This window comes from Parambassis ranga, unplaced genomic scaffold, assembly GCF_900634625.1.
Source record: "Parambassis ranga unplaced genomic scaffold, fParRan2.1 scaffold_27_arrow_ctg1, whole genome shotgun sequence".
NCBI lineage: Eukaryota > Metazoa > Chordata > Actinopteri > Ambassidae > Parambassis > Parambassis ranga.
Window position 1 is genome coordinate 944,643 of NW_021144800.1, and position 9,367 is coordinate 954,009.

The window sequence follows — 9,367 nt, forward strand, 5'->3', positions numbered from 1 at the left end:
AAGTGAAATATGACATGGTCCTAAGTATCAGAGCCTTTGCTGTGACTCTCATATATTGAACTCAGGTGTGTCCATTTCTTCTGATCGTCCTTCAGATGGTTCTAACCTTCATCTGAGTCCAGCTGTCTTTGATGATACTGATTGGACTTGATGAGGACAGACACACACCTGTCTGTATAAGACCTTACAGCTCACAGAGCAGGTCACATACTGGGTGATGACGTCCTCCTGCAGGTGTTACTGTGGAACAACTGCTCTGGATTGGGATGAGTCTGAATAGAATAGAACTTTGTTAGCTTTGCAAAGCTGTGTGGTAGTTTAGAGAGGAACTGTAAAGAGTCAACAACAAGGAGTTGTCTCCAATGAAATAAAGTTACACATCAGGGCTCGTCCGGGATTTGAACCTGGGACCTCTCGCACCCAAAGCGAGAATCATACCCCTAGACCAACGAGCCACATGTGACTTCTTGCTTTTCATGTTTCAGTTGGTGGAAGAACAACACAAAGCACATGTTTTTCTTAGTTTGACATTGGTTAAGATATGTACAAAGATTTCTGGTTAGGAATATATAGTGTTGCTCCTGAAGAGGGACTTGAACCCTGGGCCCTCAGATTAAAAGTCTGATTTCCTGCAAGATCCACCCACAGAGATCCTGAACACATAAAACTCAGATTCCCAACCAGAATAGTAGCAGAACTGAAGACACCACTTGGAGGAGTGTCTTCAAAAACCAATCCTTGAGTCCAATGTACCAACCAGCACACAGTAAGTGAAACAGGCATGTCCACGCTTCAACAATGAAAACACAGATTGGCCGTATGGGGATCGAGCTAATCGGTCGAGCCCTATTGATTAAATGACGTTATGATGTTATTCGGGAATTCTGCCTATCATTCCGGAATACTGATGTCTATACTGGAATGCTACTGTTTATTCTGGATTTCTGCATTTCATTCCAAAATTTTGTCTTTCATTATGGACTGCTTTTCATTCTGGAATGGTGTCTTTCATTCCGCAAATCTGCTTTTCATTCTGTTAGCTGACTTTTGTCCTGGAATGTTGCCTTCCATTTTGGAACGCACGCTTCCATGACATCACAGGCCGCTGTTGGGTTAGGGGTTTAATCCCAGAATTTTGTCTACCATTCCAGGATCCTGCCTATCATTCTGGAGTGGGTGGATGGATGTCTATTCCAGGATGCTCTCATTCTAGATTTCTGCCTTTCATTTGGGAATGCTTTCTTCCATTCTGGGATGCTTTTCATTCCAGAATGATGTCTTGCTGACTTCTGTTCCACTATACAGTGTTATTCGGGAATTCTGCCTATCATTCCAGAATACTGATGTCTATTCTGGAATGCTGCCACTTATTCTGGATTACTGCCTTTCATTCCGGAAATTTGAATTTCATTCTGGAATGCTTTTCATTCCGAAATGCTGCCTTTCATTCTGCAAGTCTGCTTTTCGTCCAAGGCGCTGTGTTAAGGTTGCAGTCTCCACTGCAGGACAATCCTGAGACAGAAACTGGTACACCCAAAGGATAAAACTCCCAGGGAGAAACACAGCAATATCATATATGCAGTCCAGTGCAGTGAGGAATGCTCTGATCTGTACATTGGAGAAACTAAACAACCACTCCACAGAAGAATGGCTCAGCACAGGAGAGCCACCTCCTCAGGACAAGACTCAGCTGTTCACCTCCACCTCAAAGACAAAGGACACTCCTTTGAGGACAACAATGTTCACATTTTAGACAGAGAGGAAGTCAAGGAAGCCATCTATGTTAAGCTGGTAAAACCTTCTCGAGGTGGTGGCCTCATCTTTCTACCACATACAAAGCAGTTATTTCATCCATTCCCAGGAAGTTTCACTCCAAGTCACATGCTAACAGCAAGAACAATGGGCTGTCTACCAGCAGTCTCATAGTCGTTAGCCAGTCATTAGACACACCTGGCACAGGCAGCCAGATCATCACAGGTAATTATGGAAACATTTAGTGCTATTGTTTGTGAGTTTTATCCAGACCACCCACTGAGGTCTGCAACCACATATAAACCATGTTTCCCCACCAACAGATCAACAACTGATGAAGCTGCTTGGATGAGCAGCGAAACCTCTTCAGGAAAACTCTACAAGTCCAGACGCCTTACTTCAATCTTCTCTACAAACATGCCAAAGCAAACAGTTTTTACCAACAATGTTACACACTGAGTTTTGAAGGTCTTAACCGCTAGTCTGGAATGTTTACGACATGTGTGAAAAATTGTAATTCACGTGTGTTATTACCCATAGACTCCCATGTTAAAATGTCCAACTTCACAGCAGAAATGAACATGTTTACAGCCTGGTACAAAAAAACATTCTGGTCTCAAATGATAGGTTCTCTTCTAGTGTCAATTGTATGGGGGGTGAATTTTTTTTTACAAATCACTTGTTTTAATTCAAAGTCAGCTTTATTGTCAAATCTGCTATATGTGCTGGACATACAGAGAATTGAAATTGCGTTACTCTTCACTCCATATATAACATGTAACTAAAAACTTGTGTAAGTGTAAAAAAATGTACCTACAATGAGGCACACACAAAATACAAGGCACAAAAATGAAGGCACAATGCAGTAAGAGTGCAGAAGATGTATAGTGCAAGACAGTGCAGTTGGCATAATGTAAACAGTCCAGGAATGGTTTAAGTTATAGCAGCTTATATGAGACTGGATGACATGACTAGGGTGCAAGAGAATGCACAGGGTAAAGTGGCTGGTGCACAGAGTTCCTAACTTGGGGGGGTTCTTTTGTAGAGGGAAGGGGGAGAAAGTGGGGCACAGCAGGGAGAGAGTTCAGCTTCCTGACAGCCTGGTGGATGAAGCTGTCCCTCAGTCTGCTGGTCCTGGCCCGGAGGCTGCGCAGTCTCTTTCCTGATGGCAGCAGACTAAAGAAGCGGTGTAAAGGGTGGGTGGGGTCTCCTGTGATGCGGAGGGCCTTTCGGATGAGACGGCTGGAGGGAGGGGAGAGGGACGCTGATGATCCTCTCAGCTATGAGCAGCACTATGCAATGAAGCGTCTTCCTGCAGGTGGTGGTGCAGGCTCCGTACCACAGTGATGCAGCTGGACAGGATGCTCTCAACAGCCCCTCTGTAGAAGGTGCACAGGATGGAGGGAGGGGCTCTGGCTCTTTTGAGCTTGCGGAGGAAGTAGAGGCGCTGCTGTGCCTTCTTGGTCAGGGATGCAGTGTTGTTAGTCCAGGAGAGGTCCTCAGTGATGTGCACACCCAAGAACCCCGTCGATGGTCAGAGGGGTGTGCTGACTGTGTGCTCTCCTGTAGTCCACAACCATCTCCTTTGTCTTCTCCACATTCAGGGAGAGGTTGTGGTCTCTGCACCACTCGGCCAGAAGGTGCACCTCATTCCTGTAGACGCCTTGCTTCAATCTTCTCTACGTATGATGACCTGGATGACTGAGAATCTTCATCAACATCTTCCTGTAGTTTGTTTCATCTCCACCAGAGATGAGACCCACCACAGTTGTGTCGTCCACAAACTTCACAAAGATGTTGGAGTTGTGTATCTTTGAAGAAGAACTTGTTTCTGTCACAGCTTTTGCCTTAAACATAAGCATCTTGTTTGAAGACAAACTTTGACAAACATTGAAGGCCAGTTTTTGGAGTAGTTTGGTTTCTCCATTGTACAGAACAGAGCATGCCGCACTGCACTGGACTGCATATATCCAGGGGTGGCAGTAAAAAGCAGCTTCCCTGAGGGGAAACTCAGTGATGCTGTAACCTCTGTTATGCTGACTTTTTTAAAAAAAATACTAAATTTAATAATCCCAGAAGGGAAATTGCTTAAGGCTGCTGCCAAGCAGTGTCATACAATGACCAGCACTGGAGGCAATGTGGGTCAAGGACACACAACCCTGCTCTACCACTGAGCCACTGCTGATGTTGCCTTCCCTTCTGGACTGCTGACTTGCCAGAATACTGACTGTTACTCCTGAATTCTACGTATAATTCCGGAATTCTGTTGACTATTCTGGAATGCTGCTGCTTATTCCGGATTTCTGCCTTTCATTCTAGGACAAACAAATGAACTGCTTTGTGGCTCTGTGGCGCCTCCGGCCGCCCGTGTGTCGAGCAAGCCGCCTCCTCCTACAGCCAATCGCGAGGCCGAGTGCTACCACGAATCTACCACGAATTGACCAATGACGGAGCCGCCCTCTACCACGATTCGCCAGCTCCCGCCTACCTCCGCCGACGGCCAACCACGAGGCCGAGTGCTACCACGAATTGACCACGAATTGACCAATGACAGAGCTGCCCTCTACCACGATTCGCCAGCCCCCGCCCCTGGCAACGAGCCGGCCAATCACAGCTCGGACCACTGCTTGAGGCGGATGTGGCCCGGTCACGACGCTGTTGCTATGGCTTCGTCATTGCCTTTTACCGAGCTACGTCGCCGTGGACGGCTATCAGGATAATTTACCCCAGTAACCGTCTGCAAGATTAATTTCTACCGGAGATTCCGACGTGTCGGTGAGTGAGTGTCGTTGTGTACATGCTGGTATGTGATTGTAAAGCGCTACGTTTGTGTAGCAATGTATGTATGAACGTACCTAGCCGGTGCTCTACTGGCTAGGATAAATTCACAGTTACCGACGGCTCAGATGGAATAATTGATCATAGACTGGCCTCTGTGTTGTTTACACCTATAAAGCATTTGACTGGGAGAACGCTACATTTAGTGTGTTTTAGCAAACATTTCCATTTACAGCGTTAGCTTCGGCTAATCAGCTACAGACAAGCCTCTTGTTATTGTTAGCTTTAGTTAGCTCTCTCTTTGTCTTCAGTTAGCGTAACTTTCAATGGACTTTTATTACTGCAGTGTAGTGTAGTATTACTGTGTCATAGCATCACTGTATTGGTTTTCAATATCCTATGATCATGTAGTTGTTATAATTAAATTATTGTTTTGTGTTAAAGTGAGGAACTCTCTCTTAGTGTTCTGATAAACATTATGCTTCTCCTCCTTGTTCTTCTATTGTTGTTCTTTTAGGACTAGTTACTGACAGACATGGATCCTGAAGCTGGTGGACTACACACCACCAAGGAAATGCACTGGTACAGTTTCCTAATGTCTGGAAAAACTCATTTGTATTTAGGTTTAGTGCATATATTAGTACATGACATATGATTTGATGTGTTTGTGTGTATGATTTTCAGGAGAGCTTATGGGGTGGAGTATCTATATGACCAGACAGGCTACGCTTTGCTGGAGCCAGAGGAGTTTGAGGACGGCACTGTCCCCTTGCTGGATGCTCCTCCACTCACTGGTACATCTGCCACAGCACCTCCACTCACTGCAGGCTTTATAATTGTGAATTATAAGACAGCTACTGTAATATCTGGTCATTATTTTTCAAACTAGCATGTACACTTATCTTTTACTGCTATATTTCACACTGCCTTAATTTTCCAGGTGTTTCATCGGGTCCCAAGGGCAGCCAGACCTGTTCGACTCCATTCAAGAAAACTCTACAAGTCCTTGCCTTGCTTCAATCATCTCTATGATTATGACCTGGATGACTGAGACTCTTCATCAGCATACACCAGTGTGTTGTCAACAAAGCCTGTGTGATGGCTGAGACCACCATCCAGCTGCCTGAGGTGAACACAGCAATGCTGGCATGACGGTGAGTAAATCATGAAGTATGTGAACCATGTCAGCTGTATTTGTGGAATATATTGCTTCTGTAAAACTACTGTTTTGTTGTTGTTGTTTTTTTCAGGTACAACAAGCAGAGTCGGGCTCGGGAGACCGAGGTGCTTCAGCAAGCCATTGAGTCTCCAAAGCCATCCACACCTCAGAGAGAAGCTCTCTTGACCATGGCTGCAGGGGACAACCTGCACAGCTTTACCGTGCCAGCCAATACAGCAGAATGGCCAGGTTTAAAAGGCAGCTGGTGTTTGGGGGAGACAGACCCCCATCTCTTCTCTGAATCTTGAGGCCAGCCCGGCATCTGCTTCACTGCAGCATCCTGCCACCAGCGCAGCATCTTTGCTGCAGTGTATATCAGTGTGTATATAGTGTAAACAAACACATTCTTTTGGTATCAGTTTCCCCCTCTGTGTAATTCAGTTAATGATAATGTTCAGGTAGTTGGGCATGTACAGCTTCATAGAATGATAGTAGATTGAACAACAGGTCTGCCAGACAGTATTGTTTGACCTCTGGAATGTGTGGATTCTTAAAACTGTGAATCTGCCTTTATCACAATTAAATGAGGCTATAAACATTACAAAAGCTTTTGTTCGGTTTTTACAGGATTTGTAAATACAGTCTGATTTCAGTGTTTGTAAATACCATTTAATTTCACAAAATACTTTGATAAAAAATGATGTTTATCCAAATATGAATTTAGACTAATATTAAGAGGCTTTATGAGCAGTAAAGACTGCAAATAAACTCCTACTGGTCCTTTACATGTGCTCAATGTGAGCAATATTCCCCCCAAAAAGTTACTGAAATGGTAATAACAATAAGGTTTTTTTTCCATTGTTCTTATACATTTGGGTTTGTGGGGGTTAATCAAGAGTCTGGAGCCATTGATGAGCCTTATATTGCAGACAAGGTCGGTATACAAAAAAGGATGTTAAGAAAAATGCAGATTAACACATTACAGCTTGTTACTAAGGATACAATTATTGTATGCAATCCTGTTCCTCTCAAGCTCTTTCCATATTAGCTAAACAGCGAGCAGATTGCATTTATCCCATTCAATGCATGCATGTGCAATTGGACTATTACAGCAAATGACACGTGAAATTTGTCACATACAAACGGTGTGCATCACTCTCCTTTCGCTTTGTTTTTAATTATAACGTCACCTCGGTAAAATGTCATACAACGACCGATATGTTTCGCGTAATTTCAGTGCAAAATATTAACGCACCTAGCGGGATTCGAACCGGCGCTCTCGGCGCGATTTGTGGCGCGATTTGTGGCATCAACGTCGACACATGGGCGCTAGCCTTGGCGCAATGGATAGCGCATTGGACTTCTAGATAAACACAGGAGAAGTGATTCAAAGGTTGTGGGTTCGAGTCCCACCAGAGTCAAAGTGCCTTTTAACTTCCTGTGGCGCCGTCCTTCAGGGTGGATACAGCTCCTGTCCAGAGCTAGAAAAAAAGGACTGCACCCAGACATCCCGGAAAACAGCGTCTCTGCCCCCGGATTTGTGACCGTACAGGTGGACAGAGATCTGACTGGTGTGAGCTTTTGCTTGGCACAGAGGCAGCTAATAAACTGAAAGTTGTACCTTTTTCAAATGACATGGTGAGGAGGAGAACAGAAGATCTCTCAGCTGACATTCAGGCACAGCTGCTGGATAGACTGCGATCATGTAAGAAATGTTCCTTTCAGTTGGATGAATCAACAGAGCAGAGCATCTCCAGTGCTGCTCAGTTGATAGTTTTGGTGTGCTATCCCTGGAAAGGAGATATTTTGGAAGACTTTCTGTTCTGCAAGTTACTGCGCAGATAAAGTCTGTCAATCCAGAGATTAAAGCTGCTCACTGTATGCTGCTGAACATGAGGCACTGCTGGATCACTCTGAGGTGCGATGGCTGTCGCAATGGCTGCAGCACAGAGCTCAAACTGTACCGACCAGCTCAGAGGAGAAGAAGAAGGAGCAACATCACATCAGGAAGGAAGGAATTGTCACTGCAGAACTGAAGAAGCTACGGGGGAGTGTTGGTCCCACTTAAGATTAAAATTTAGGGTGTTTTCACACTTGCTCCCTTTCGGCCCTCTAAACGAATGCAGATCGATGACTCAGGATTTTTTGCTCTATTTAACTCTAACTCTGTTTTCCCTGAATGTGCAGTAATTTAACCAGAAAACACAGGAGAAAGCCGACATTCTGCTTCAAGTGAAAACTACCCAGACTTCAGTGCAGTGGAGGAGTCTGAGAGCTCTAGTGGACCTGGTGTGAACAGAAAGAGGACTAAATTACATAAAACCAGTGACCCTGACATGATTTGAACATGCAACCTTCTGATCTGGACTCAGACGTGCTACCATTGCTCCATGAGGTCTGTTCACAGCTTCTGCTCTTCCAAGGACTCGGTTTAGCATGACATGATTAGCTTGATGTTCATATATGTGTTACACATTATTACTAGATGAGCTGCAGTGAAACATCCAAGCCACCACGTCCCAGCACATATCAGAGATGCAGAACAGATGGAACAGTCTTATGGAGTGATGGAGGCCATGAAGCCTCCTAAAGCTTTGAATGGAGCTAAAGTCATGATGCACTGACCTTTCTTTTTATATAATTTCTCATAAGTATTTGTTATAATATTGCCCCAAAAAGTCAGTCACACTTGTGTGAAACCAGCCTGTCCAGTTAGGATCAACACTGATTGTGGATCAGTTTCAGCTGCTGTTGTGCAAATGGAACAGACAACAGGTGGAAATGAGAGGCAGTTATCAAGACAGCCCTATAAAGGAGGTATGTGTTATAATACTAAATTATGTCTTCAGCTACTTTTATACTCATTATTAATCCCAGATTAAGGTGTCATTTAGGAGAGAGATTTAAATTCTATCTTTATGTAACTTCTCCTTCTGATACACTCTGATAGTTATTCAGTTACAACATGCTGACTGGAAATCGGCAAAGTGAGCCCTGAATTTTTAGAGAAAGCAGAAAGGACACCAGTATTACTGTCCAAACTAAACTAAAGGTTCCACTGAGATTTGAACTCAGATCACTGGAGTCAAAGTCCAGAGTGCTAACCATTACACCATGGAACCTGCTTCTCATGGGTCTTCTTCTCCTCCTCTACCCGGCCGACTGTCAGCAGTTTGACAAAGACTGAACACTTTGCATATCACTGTCCTCCATGAGGAGGCTGTCCTCCATGTCTAGATAAGGCTTGCTGTCTAGCAGCTGGGAGAAATGTCTTTTTGTGGCTGTGGCATTAGCCCAACATTGAATCATAAAGTTTATTTGTTGCATAACAGGAAGTGGTCTTGTATTAGGGTGTGACCCTCCTGAGAAGCAGAACCTCTCCTCTGATAATTGTCTCTCATTGGACAGATATGAAAATTAGCCTGAGCTATCCGGGCTCTACATGTTGTTACAGAGAATAATTCTGTGCAGACAGGTTAACTGAAACAGAGAGCATTGATTCAGGGTGAACTTCCTGTGTGTGCAGACAGTGGAGGTGGTTTCAGGTGTTATAAATTGGCATCCCCATGGTTCAGATGAAGAAGTGGTTCCAGTTCCTCACAGGTCCTGTGTTCAAATCCCGGACGAGCCCACATCTTTGAACTTCAGTAGATTGGATGTTTGCATTTACAGGATTAA

At 44.4% G+C, this 9,367-nt stretch overlaps 2 non-coding genes across 2 annotated transcripts; both read right to left on the minus strand.

Annotated features, from left to right (window-relative positions):
• Positions 1-383: 383 nt before the first annotated feature.
• trnap-ugg (transfer RNA proline (anticodon UGG)) lies at positions 384-455 on the minus strand. The gene has a single exon. It is a non-coding gene; the product is annotated as a tRNA-Pro (tRNA).
• Positions 456-8,739: 8,284 nt separating this feature from the next.
• On the minus strand, positions 8,740-8,811 carry trnaq-uug (transfer RNA glutamine (anticodon UUG)). The gene has a single exon. It is a non-coding gene; the product is annotated as a tRNA-Gln (tRNA).
• Positions 8,812-9,367: the final 556 nt, after the last annotated feature.